We start from the raw sequence: 12,936 nt of genomic DNA, 5'->3' as shown, positions 1-12,936 counted from the left end.
GTTCTTTGTCTGATGTAGGCTGCACAGGGTCTTTGTCTTCTTCTCCGGCACACCCTCCCTTCCACAACTCATTGTAGATGAGGGTGTGTTTTACCATCCGAGACCATTCAAAGTAGTTCTCCTTGCCAGTGAGAACTATTCCGACCATAGAAATGATTGAATGCATTCTGTAAAAAAATACTTCTGCTGATATACAGTGAAATTGTACTCAAAATATTTCTATGGGAAATAACTTTGGTTGTTTAAAAATAATCAGTCATTTACCGCGAGCTCTACAAAGTTGGAGCAGCAATGGTATTAACCGCGAGCTCTACAAAGTTGGAGCAGCAACGGTATTACAATTTCAAAATTCACTAAAAAGAGTAAAAAGTCACCATAAATCCCTTTGATTTTCTAGACCTGAGCCCATAACCAGCTGTTCATCCATACATTCACTCATATCATAACTTCAATATTTACAAGATTATCTGAATACTTAAAAATTACAATGATGTAAACTCGGTTTCACCTTATAACTTTCTGGGAAAAAAATGCTAACGAGCTGCTACATCGACCTCAATGTGATTCAGACGCATCTCATTCATTCCCGATACTTGGCACATAAAAGAATAATAAAAGAAGGTAGCCACTTCAATCCCAAATCATTCTCTTCGGTGAGTTTGTGTTCTTCAATAGTTGACCACGCTCATCAAATTGGATGGTACTGACCTGACATTCTTTTCGGGGGCAACTTACGGAGGATGAAAAGGACCAGTGCTGAGGGAAGAATCTCTACCAGCATATAGTAAATAAGATTTAGAATTGGATGGTACATCACATCCAGATTGGCATCTGTATCAAAAGCAGAAAGTGCAACCACAAAGCACCTTATCAAAAAGCACGTGAAGCATATAGCTGTCACACAGCCAACCTCATGTAGCTTCTTTCTGCGCCCTTTAGACTCAATTGGAAACCGCCTCAGTATTAAAAATAGCGTTCCTCCATATAGCAGGAAACCCAACGCTGCAAAAAATGATATAACTGCAACAAATAGTTTTGCAATTGCCTCCGCAACATTGCTGTCATCAATCCAAAGATATATCCAAATGCAAATCTGAATAAAATAAATTACACCATTTATAATATAATAGGCTGGCCGAAGTTTTTCAGTGGATAAGCTTCGTGCCTGATGGTATATCTCAGCCCAAAATAGGACAAGTAATGTATATGTTGAAAAGAATAGTATTCCAGGGAGATCTAGCAGTACAATTGCAAAAACCCTTGGTTCAAACGCAAACACTTGTTTGTGAAATCCAAAGATAACAGCCCGTACTCCATTCACAATAAAGTTCATGAGATGGAAAACCTTTTGTGTTGTCCAACCATATTCTGGAACTCGTGTCAGGCCAGGGAAACGTTTCAAGCCGACATAGGTGAAAGCATCTTGACAACGGTCTATTCGGATGAGAAAACAACAGATGCGTTAATGCAGATGCGTTAAGATACTGATGCATTAGGGCAGCACAGGCGTGGCAGAGACTCAAGATAGAGGCAGTGTTCAGGACTGAGGAGCGCTCAGGACAGAGGCAGGAGTTACAACTAATTTTAGAACCTGGGACCTGTGCTCTGATACCATGTCAGGCCAGGGTAACTCCAGAATGGGCAGAGAAAAACTGATTGCATAATTCATTAGCTAACTATCATTTATATACATAAATGGGACGGATCAGTTCATCTTCTTGATGACTGTTCGCGTTCCAGTTCACCCATCCGTTGAGGATTAGGTGTCAACAGTATTTCATTAGAAGCATCCAAAATTACTAAAGCATTGAGGACAACACTTTTTTGAAGGATAAGGCATGTTAGGTCCCTATAATACTATTGTAGCCCCCATATTGTTATTGTTGTGCCACATAGAAGCCCACTATTGTCATTGTTAAGCCCTTACATTATTATTATTATTATGTAGGCTCTAATTATATTTGGAACCTTTAGACTCCCATATATACCAAGGAGGTCTTGTCATTTGAATCATCCAAGAATTGTTCAATTATGTGATGTAAAAGGAGGTTGCCCCCTTGAAGAGGCTTATTTTCAGGTCGTTGATCTATCTTTTTTTTTTGTGATCTCATTACATAACACCAAAACACCACACTTCAAGTTAGTATGCAATTCATAATCAAAATCCTACAAGAAACACACATTTGCACACAACAACCATCTCTAGAAAATACTACGCATTGTAACATATTTTAAATATGATCTTTCTAGGCCCATTCAATTTGAATGTTGAACTTGGGTGCTCTGATACCACTATGTAACACTCCTTCCCACCCCCTTAGACTTCCCAATCCTTTTGGGAGGCATTACTTTCAATTAGCCAAACTTCCATGGTCTCATTATGAATATGGGGCTATAAAATTTCTTCTCACCCAAAGTGTGGATAACTCACTTTGTATGACATCATCACATTTATCTTGTTAAGAGCTTTTTGATGGTTATAAAATGGTTTTTTTTGGATAAATCACATTAATGTTTCTCAGATCGACGCATTTTGAACCACAAAATGTTGTTCATCATCAAGATCAAGATGGAAATACTGATCTTAGAATGAAAATATATAATGCAAAGATATAACAATTAAATTCCAACAAATAAATTAATATAGAATTAAAGTCAATAATAAATCAAAGAAACGTTTAAGATATTAAAAGGATTAAATAAGGGATAAAAAATTATGAGAAATAAAAATAAAATAAAATAAAACCACCAAAATTAAGGAAAAGAAACAAAAAAAAAATAAATACTTAATAAATAAACTAGTGTATAAATAATTAACTATATTCTGTATAATAAAGAAAGAAGATCAAAGTAGTAAAACAAAAAAATGTTTTATTATTAGAATAAGAGATAATGTATCAATAGCTAGTAAAATATCTAAGGATAAATGAATTAATAAATATAACTATAAATGAAATGAATAAGAAAAATATGAATATAAAAGAATAAATAAGAATACACTTGAAAAAACAATATAAAAAAAAAAACTAGAAAATACTTATATTAAGTAAAATCAAACCAAACTAAAAAACAAGAGAGCAAGAAAGGTTAAGACTATCACTATGAATAAATAAGAAAATTGAGAAATTATAAAATAAGCCTAGAAACTAAATGAAAATGACATAAAATAAAATAAAATAACCGACCACAAAAATTAAAGAAAGAAAGGGGAAAAGGAAGAAGACCCTCTCAAGGACAGGGCTGGGATCCAACAACTACTAATATTGTAGTCATCATTCCTATTCAGATTCCTAGACCTTATTTCAATTTCAATGGCGTCCCTAAACTGTTGGTGATGAAAAGGATCAATCTTAGCAATGACCTGGGATTCTTCTATACAAATGTGGTGTTTAATCTCCCCCACATGTTCGACTAAAGATGAGGAGAAATTCCTACAATGTTTGATGTCTATGGTGTGCTCCTAAATCCTTTTCCTTATGGAGCAACCGATTTCTCCAATGTAGGGCTTCCCACATGAACAGGGAATTACATAAACACCTTTCATGTCTTTAGGGTCCACAGGGTCTTTGACAGATCTAAGGGAGCTCTAAATGGTGTTCAGGGGCCAAAAGGTAGAAGATACCTTGTGCTTCTAATAATCCAAGCAATCTTGTTGGTGGTTCCTTGGATCAAGGGAATTTGAACCTTGGTAACCCAATCTTCATGTTGTTTCCTTATCTTGGGACCCTTGCTCACCTTTAAGAAATATTTGAGAACAAGGTGCTTATTATAACCATTATCTTTGAATACTTTAAGAATATGGGATTTCTCATTCTCCAAGTGACTCTCATCTGAAACCCTTAAAGCTTGAGTGGTCAATGTGTTGAAGACTCCAAGCTTCTGGGCAGAGTAAAGGTGGGATTTGGCATGAACATACTGCTCAGTGTGAGTCTTCTTACGAAATACCCTATGAGAAAAAGAACCATCATCTTTCTTACAAACAAGCACCTCAAGGAAAGGTAGGATACCATTGACCTCTGACTCCATAGTAAACTAGATGGAGGTAGATTTACTGTTAAGATGTTGAAAAAATAGATATATTTTTTCATGCCCATGAGGCCAGATGATGAAGGTATCATCTACAAACCTTTTCCATAATTTGGGTCGTAATTGGGATGAAGCCAAATCCTTGGATTCAAAATATTCCATGAACAAGTTAGTTACGTCTGGGGAGAGTGGAAAACCCATGACAACTCTACAAGTCTCTTCATAGAATTCATCCTCAAAGCTGAAAAAAGTGGAGGTAAGGCAGATCTCGACCAACTTGGCTGTGTCGGGATCAATAAATCGATTGATCACCTCAATAGCCTCATTGATAGGGTTATTGTTGTATGAACACTACAAGGAAAAGACCTTCTAGCGGAGGTTTTTACAGAAGCCCCTATAAAAATATCCCAAAAATTCATTTGTGGCAGAGGTCACTAGTAGAGGTGGGCGGGCGAATGTTTTAGCAGATTGTTTTTGGACGGTGCATCTACAATATATAAACACATCAGTGCTTTACTATCCATACAAACATCAGTGCTTTACGTTTGAACAACGCTTTCCCGATGAGAAAATGTATAGGTAATTTCTATGTATCTCTCTAATTTAATTTTTTAGTGGATTCGAATTGCAAATTAGCTTTAAAAAAACCATTTTTTTGAAAAAAAAAATAAAAAAATCTTGTGTGGTACACTCGATATGTTCGGCTCGCACTGATAGCACTGCACCCTGTAAATTTATAGGGTGCATTGAATTCAGTGCATGAAGATAACACACCGCTATTATTGTGGTGCATTTCATTAATGAAAACACATCGGGAAAGCTATAAATTGTATGTTAGTGCATACAATTTTTAGGTTACGCCTGGTGCGTTTATATTTGCCAAACACATTACAAAAATAATATTTAAAAATATAGTTATAGCTTGGTGCGTTTGATAGCTTGAACGTTCTATACCGGCATGATATGGTTATATGTGCACACTAGTGCATAAGTGTGACACACCGTGATGAAAATTTAAATATGCAAACCAACAACAATGCTTCATACATATATGTGCACTAATTCCAGTGCAATTGTGTTTGACAACGTATCAGAGTTAGTGCATGACTATTCTTTTGGTGTAGTGATGAAATTTTTTTAATTGAAAGCTATGTTTTCATATTTATAAATACATTTTTCATTTAATAAAAAAATATTGTATTTTATGTATGAGGCTGATGTATTTTATCTATCAATCATGTGGTATAGATGTTAGTAGAGGGAGCAACACCAAGTGCAGGAGAAAATGATGGGCCAATATAATGTGGTCCGACCATGGGAGGTCAGAGAGAGGGAGAGGTATTTATTCCCTCACCCTATTACTGCAATGACCCGAGCTCTCTTAAGGAATGTAGGCCTCCTCAAATACTATGAGGATAGTACATCCCTAAAGGCATACTCTGTCTTATTGGTGCATCTTATTCGCCGATGGAGTATCCAGGAGTAGGGTTTCCATGTCAGTCCTAGGGCATGGTATAGGCCCTCTGAGGAGGAAATCTACTTTATCACTAGCCTATATAGGATAAGGGAAGATTTTCCTTAGTTACCTGATGTCCCCCATGGGGTTGCAACAGAGAGTTAACTTGCCTACTCTCAGAGATATGTTGGGCCTCATGCAGTCTGTCAAACAGATTTTCACGTATGTGGTGGACAATTATGGAATTCTTCTTTTGTGGCATAGGAGGTTAGATGCCTCTTATTATTAGTCACCACAATTGCACACTTTAGTAGTGATGGGAAACACATTAGTTTCCATCTTTTGTATTATGTTGAATTTTTTTATTTAGGAGCCATGTTGTATCAGATGGTCTACCATTTTTTTGAGAAAATTTTATATCACTTTAGATAGATGTCATGCAATGATACATGGGAGGGAGGGCTTCCCTTTCACTTCAAATATTTTTTGGTTATTGTTTGAGAGGTTTCTAGAGACGCGGCCTACATTTGACCATCACCCTCCTAGGTTGATGACTGAGGTCTGGATGCATGTGTGGGGGAAAATGATGCCTAAGAGGGGCATGTCGGAGTATCCAACTAGGATTTCTGCCCATGCATTAGCGCTACTAGCTAGTGAGGAAGACGATGCATTTGTCTTGTTGGAGTTTCCCTACATGAGGATTGATTGGAGATAGTGTCCCAACATCTTCTCCACACCGACTGAGCGTCCAGATGATAGAGGTAACATGAGTGTTTTCTTTCAATTAATCTAGTTTCATTTATTGTTTTAATTAATTAAAATAAAAATTATTCTAGCACGTTCTTTAACTTGTTTTCTTAAATTGTTTAATGAAATTGTCTAATTATTGTTGTGTACTATATATTTTGTAGACATTGGTACATTCGATGGGGACATTCCTCCTCCCCCACCAGATGGAGGAGATAAGGAGATGAGCAAGGCCCAAGAAGGTGAGGCATATCCTCAGGGGGTCATGGGTGTCTAAGGCCATAGGGATGGTCTTTGATTTCAGATGGACCACTGCGATAGATTGGCCAGAGTTTTCATTGAGGAGAGAGTCTTCCCTATGAGGGCTCAAGATATCAGCACAAATCCTAGGTTTGTGGATATCTACAGGGATTATACACATGATATGATGTATCTTATGCGTTATATCGTCAGAGATAGTAGGATATTGGTAGCGATGAGAGATGTAGGGCATGTAACAATAGATACGTCAAATGAGGGTGGTGATCATTGTTGGAATAAGGAATTGTTAAGAGGGGGGGTGAATAAGTAATTTAAGAAACTGTTACTTTTCTTTTCTTATTGTGCTTTTAGCTCCTTATTATGTTCTTTCACATATGAGAGCATTCATTCATGAAACAACAAATCAATAAACTTTCAGATACACATACTCAAATAACAATCTCATGAGAAACACACATTTGACACAGTGTTTTCATGTGGAAACCCAGAGGGAAAAACCCACCAATTTGTTGTTTGTTTTATGATGTAATTTAAGCACAAACTTAATTACAATTGTTTATTTATGAGCACCCACTCACCAGAGGCACCAACCCCCTTTGTTTAGAAAGCACCAACTTGCCAAGAGGCACCAACCTCTTAAGTATGCCAACACCAACCTGTCATTGGCACTGTTATACTATTTCATACAATTTTCAAATTGAAAAAAAAGGCTTACAAATTACAAGTAAAATACAAACTATTGGTTGTCTTGGAGATTCAACTTCTGCACTTTTCTTTCTGAACACTTTGTGGCAGACCTCCTCTTGCTACTCACAACAACACTTGTGATGTGCTCTGCTATCTCTACTTAGGGCTCTCCACTGTCTTCGGCCATTTTCCTTACTGTTCCGCATTCAAGACTACAACTGTTGATATATACACATTTAATGGAAACATGTACCATCATATCGGAGCATCTAATCGCAATTCTATGTAGTGGTGTTAACACTACGAAACAACCGATTACCGAGGTCTGATCATGTCTAGCCCCTTTTGGTTCGCCCCTTGTCGAACTTCCATCATAGGACTGAGGGAGGTGATCGAGGCTTAGCCTTAAGGCGCTAAGGCCTATAGAATCCTGTCCGAGGGACTTTTTCATTTTATAAAGTGCTTCGAGCCTTTCGTTTTTTGTTTATTCTAGACCAAGTGCTTAACACTATCGGAGTCCCTTATGAATAGTTTCCTCTTTATGACCGTGTGTTGTCCATCACAAATCATTGATTTCCTATTATTGATTGGCTCTCAGTGTTTGACCCTAGCCCTTGGTTCTTTGACTCTTCGTGACTGCGTGCTAGCCTATGTGTCAGAGCCCCTTTATTGATGGATCAAAATCAGAGGTTTCATTAGGAGCGACAATGCTCATCCTATGATCACCAATCACGATGTGACGTCAACATTTCCACGTGGCACACTCTAACTGGTGACATGTGTCACCCAGATATGGCCCATTAGGCCAACCGAAATGGCCAAAAACACCTGTCGTGTGTCCTTCCGTACTACCACGTCATGTTGACGTTAACAACCAATTGGCATTATCGGAACCAATCAGATCTTGCAACATGTCCTCATCATAGCACATCACTCGCTGCCATATGTCCTTATCAAACCCAATCAAATGCCTCCACGTGTCCTCTTGGAGGAGACAGAAAGAGCCTTTCTCTACTTGGTTTTGCGATTGATTTTCTTTTTTAAGTGTATTTTTGGCTTTCCAGCGATTTAACAAGGAATGCACTATCCCCAACATTTTAACTCAGTCGGTGTTCATTGATTGACGAATTCCCATTGTTGTTAACTGTGAAATTCTAAACACTGATCGCCGATATGAATGGATCGTTGACCTACGACTATTGATACATCAATATGTAATACAACTGGTCCTCCGATCGTTGATATGTCAGGACCTTCGATTGCTGATATGGCAAGTCGCTAATTATCGAATTCCGTACGCTGTTTTATTTCTCCTTGGAAACTTCGATCTCCGATTGCTGATTGGACACTTATTAGAAGGAAAACAACTCATTTTCCTTTTCCTTCTCTTTTGGAGAGGCATAACTTCAACTGGCTCTAATTTTTGACCCAGAAGTCGATTCTGGGACTTCCACATACCGTTGGAAAGATTATTCTGAGCACTGTCCAATGGAGTGGGTTCTATTAGCCTTTTATCCTTATTCTACCTCAAGAAGGGATACAAATTATCTACATAGCTGGAATCAAAACCACCAAGGGATGAAGCCCAGTCATTAAGCTAAGCCTTGTTTGACATCAATGCCAACATTTACACAACCAACCACATACATACCATAAAATGTAGAATAACCATGATGATGAGGGTGGTGATCATGATGCTTCTTGTAGTACTACCCCATCGAATGATGGTCGTCAGGGTGTCAGTGATCCTTCTTGTAGTACACCTCCTCCTCAGTTGCATGATTATGAGATGCGAGAGCTAGAGGATGTGCCTTATGTTTCTCATGATAGAGCAAACCAGCCACCTCCTCCTCTACCTTAGAGCTCGACAGATGTTGAGGCAATAGTTGACCATCCATCGTCTTCTGCTACAAACCAACCACCTCCTCCTCCACCTCAGAGTTTGACAAAGGTTGAGGGAGTAGTTGACCATCCATCGTCTTCTACTATAGACCAGGCTGGAACTACTACATCTGTTGTATCATATATTTGATTCAATAACTTGACTTGTTTGTGTACATATATATATATATATATATATATATATATATATATATATATATATATATATATATATATATATAGATATATTTCATTTCTTTTGTTCATGTTTATGTATTTAATTTATATGTTATTGTTGATGTGTATAATGTTAAAGCATGTTAGATATGTTCATTTAATGTGCTTGCACATAGTGGTGTAGTGATAGCAGTTATTTGACATGAGATGTATATTAATTTGAGGATATATTTGGTGATGATGTTAGGTTACAATGTTTGTGTTTTGTTAGATGTGATCACAATAATGATGCCTTGTTATATTATTAGATTTATGTGCTAGCTAATGACATTCATATGTTCTAAAGGTGTATATAATTAGATGATGGAAGTGAATTTGAATGTGTATCTTAGATGATGTTTATGTTTGTTAGATGGTTATCATCATGACATTTATTTTTATGAATAATATGTATTATAGATTATGTATTGGTGAGATTATATCAAACTTGTATATTTGAAATTGCATGCAAAACAAATTAATTTAAATAAAAATGCAAATATATTTTTATAAATTACAAAGTTTAATATGGTTGAAACTATGATTGTAAAATTATGATAAGTATTTTTCTATTTCTTAGATAGTTCATTCATATTCCTTCTAACTTAATTAGTAAAATATTTCGATACTCACAACGAAAAATTAATTAAAGGTAAAATAATTTAGTTAGTTCTTAATAAGACAAAAATGTGTAACTCATTCAAATTTTAATATAAAATTTTAACAATAATTTATTATTCAAAAATATAATTTAACCAGTTCAATATTGGTTTATAAAATTCAATCTATCGTTAAATTTAAAAATCTTAAGTCAAATTGTTTTATAAATAATTTAGATTTAATATAGCTTGAAAAATTCTATTTTTATAAAATTTAATTTATTACTAAAGTTATGATATTTTCAAGCAATTTAAATCTAATATTTATAGGAACTCTTACCGATTTAAATCATAAATTTCTCTCTCTAAAGATGAGGATCAAGAAATGTAAAATAAGGCTTGTGAAGTTACTTGCAGTTGAGGATTTGCTCTATTGGAAGTTCTCCCTTAAAGAGACAAGTGAACTTTTTTCTAGTAATAAAGATATAAAATTTTGGTGATATTTTGGCTCTTTATTTGCTATTGTACTGATTTAAATTTAACTCTTTTTAATAATAAATATGAGTTAAATAATACAAAATTCATACTATATTAGATTTAAACTTTTGACAAATAATAAATTTGATTATTTCTTAATGAACAATTCAAGAAATATTATTTTTTCCACATACTTATCACGGGAGAGTCACTAAATTGATGTTTTCACATTTCTCCTAGCTAATATTACATCATGTTCAGAATGATAAAGACATGTTTATTTTAAATAATTTACTTATAAATACATAAAAATAGATATTTATTTTACATAATCTAAATAGGAAAAAAAATGCATCACCAAGTCTATTTGAAAATCAAACAAATGCCTCTTAATCACCATCACATTATTTATCATTTAATTCTTAGCCATAAAATATTTATTAATTCAACTTTTATTTATAATTACCATTGAAAAGAAAATTCAAAATTGTTCCATTATCCATGAAGAAAAAATTAAAAACTCTCATGCATCCATGTAAGCCCATTTGTTTCTCTTATGGTCTATAAAAAGATGTAATCAACATTTTATACATGCATAAGACCTCCTTTTAGTTTACATAATGTTGCAAGAACTGTAATTTAAATATAGTAAACATGACTTTATCTCTCATGTCAAGAATTTAATCTTACATTAATACACAATTTTTTCATTGTTAAAGTCCTCATAGAGTTATCACTACATGGTTTATATTGATTTTGAACTAAATATGAAGAAAAAACACGTGAACTCATTAATAAACCAATAAGTATCTAAATCGAGACTAAATCTTCAATGTTATTTCTAAATTCACTATTTTCTCATTTTGGTTATATTCTTCTCATTTTCCTATTTAAGAAGGATTTTGATCATGAATCCTTATTATCATCGATCTTGTACACGATTGGAAATACTTAGTTTAAAGTGTAAAAATGTTTCCACTGCAAAAAAACGTGTAAAAACATTTGTGAATCTTACGAATTATATAAAATGCCAACAAGAATAAAAAACAATATAATTAGTGAAATAAATAAATAAAATATACAACATTAGTAGAAATGACGAAATAATACAAGTACATATCACTTTTCATTGTCATCACCATGATTATCTTCCTCTCTTAGCATGATAACAATGTTATTCTCAAAAATATGTTTTGATCTAGGGTCATGACTCAATATGAACCACCAATCCCTTTCCAACACATCTGGGTAAAAAAGCACCTGGTTGTAGTGTTTTGGGAAAACATAAAGCTCCCTAGCTTCATGCCACATCTTTCTAGAGTTAATAGATATCAACGCACTATCACAATATTCCTTTACATTATTCCGATGAAAGGTGTCCCACCACTTGTGATTGAGGGAAATGTTCCCCTAGGGCTTTTTGGGTTGAAACCCTAACAGACTGAAAGTTGTCTATTCAAAGAAGCACACATTCACACAGCCATTATGCTATTATAAGCAAATTCTATTGTAAAGGGTACGTACCTTAGGTCCTACGTTTGATAAGGCCCTTAGGGTCCAAACACTTCTTGGAGTTCCCTTCTTTTCTTTTGCCCTGCAAAACAACCAATTCCAAAGAACACAGCAGTATATGGACAAAACCCTATAAAGAAACCATCTTCATGTTATAAATAAAGGTAGTTAGTTATGAAATCCAAACAACCATTTACATATGAATTCTAAACATGAATATCATTAACATAAAGAGGATTCATTTCGGGAACCAAGACATGTGTTTCTTTTATTATAGACAAATAAAGTACATAAAAAGGAATATTTTCACCTGAGTCACCTTCAGCAGGCTCCAAGCAAAGCTTCCTTCCAGATCCGTTCCAGCCTCAAGCCTCTAACAAACTCCTTCCATGACTCTCTCCATGATGTCACATGTAATGGATGAACATCAACACACAAGGAAACAAGAGTTTTCTGTATAAATGGGGGAAGTGCAGAAGGCACAAGGGACTTCAGACCTGGTCAGGGGAAAAATCTTAGCATAATAACCTTTCTCTCTCTTCTCCCCTCTCTCCTCCCTTAGGCCTTCCCTTTGAGGTCTTTTTATACCTCTCCCAAAGTAGTTTTTTAGTTGGGAGTTGGTTGGGAATAGTTGGGCCACGGGCACTAACAGGTGATCAGCAGGTAAAACCCGCGATCTCCGCCCGAAAATAAGGAATTTTATATTTTTTAAGCGTTTTAATACATATACGCGGGTTGGGTATACACAGACCCGCATATACACGCGTTTAACTCAGGGCAATGTCGCGTATAAGGGATAAAACATTGTTTTTTAAATTTTAGGACCAGGTCTAGAAGGAGGGGTTGCCCTAGGCCATGAGTACAGCATCACAAACCATAAGAGTGAGATTTGGAGCTATAACAGATGCCCCCTAATATATGAGGTCAGAAGGGGTACATGATGGCCGAAATATGTTATGCGAGTACATGGAAAGGAAGTCTGTCAAAAACCGAGGAGGACTTCACCAGAATTCAGCCTGCCAAGCCACCAAAGGAGATCAGAAAGAAACACTGTCTGAGGCGGGCATACCCATG

General features: G+C 35.5%; 1 pseudogene; it reads right to left on the bottom strand.

Moving 5' to 3' along the window:
• Nucleotides 1-671: 671 nt before the first annotated feature.
• On the bottom strand, nucleotides 672-1,373 carry LOC149186275 (tobamovirus multiplication protein 1 pseudogene; annotated as a pseudogene).
• Nucleotides 1,374-12,936: the final 11,563 nt, after the last annotated feature.

The sequence above is a fragment of the Pinus tabuliformis genome, chromosome 3_1, assembly GCF_031772625.1.
Source record: "Pinus tabuliformis cultivar Carrire ecotype Pingquan chromosome 3_1, CPIR1, whole genome shotgun sequence".
Classification (NCBI taxonomy): domain Eukaryota; kingdom Viridiplantae; phylum Streptophyta; class Pinopsida; order Pinales; family Pinaceae; genus Pinus; species Pinus tabuliformis.
The sequence above is the reverse complement of the archived record's forward strand: the minus strand, read 5'-3'. Positions and strand labels throughout refer to the sequence as shown.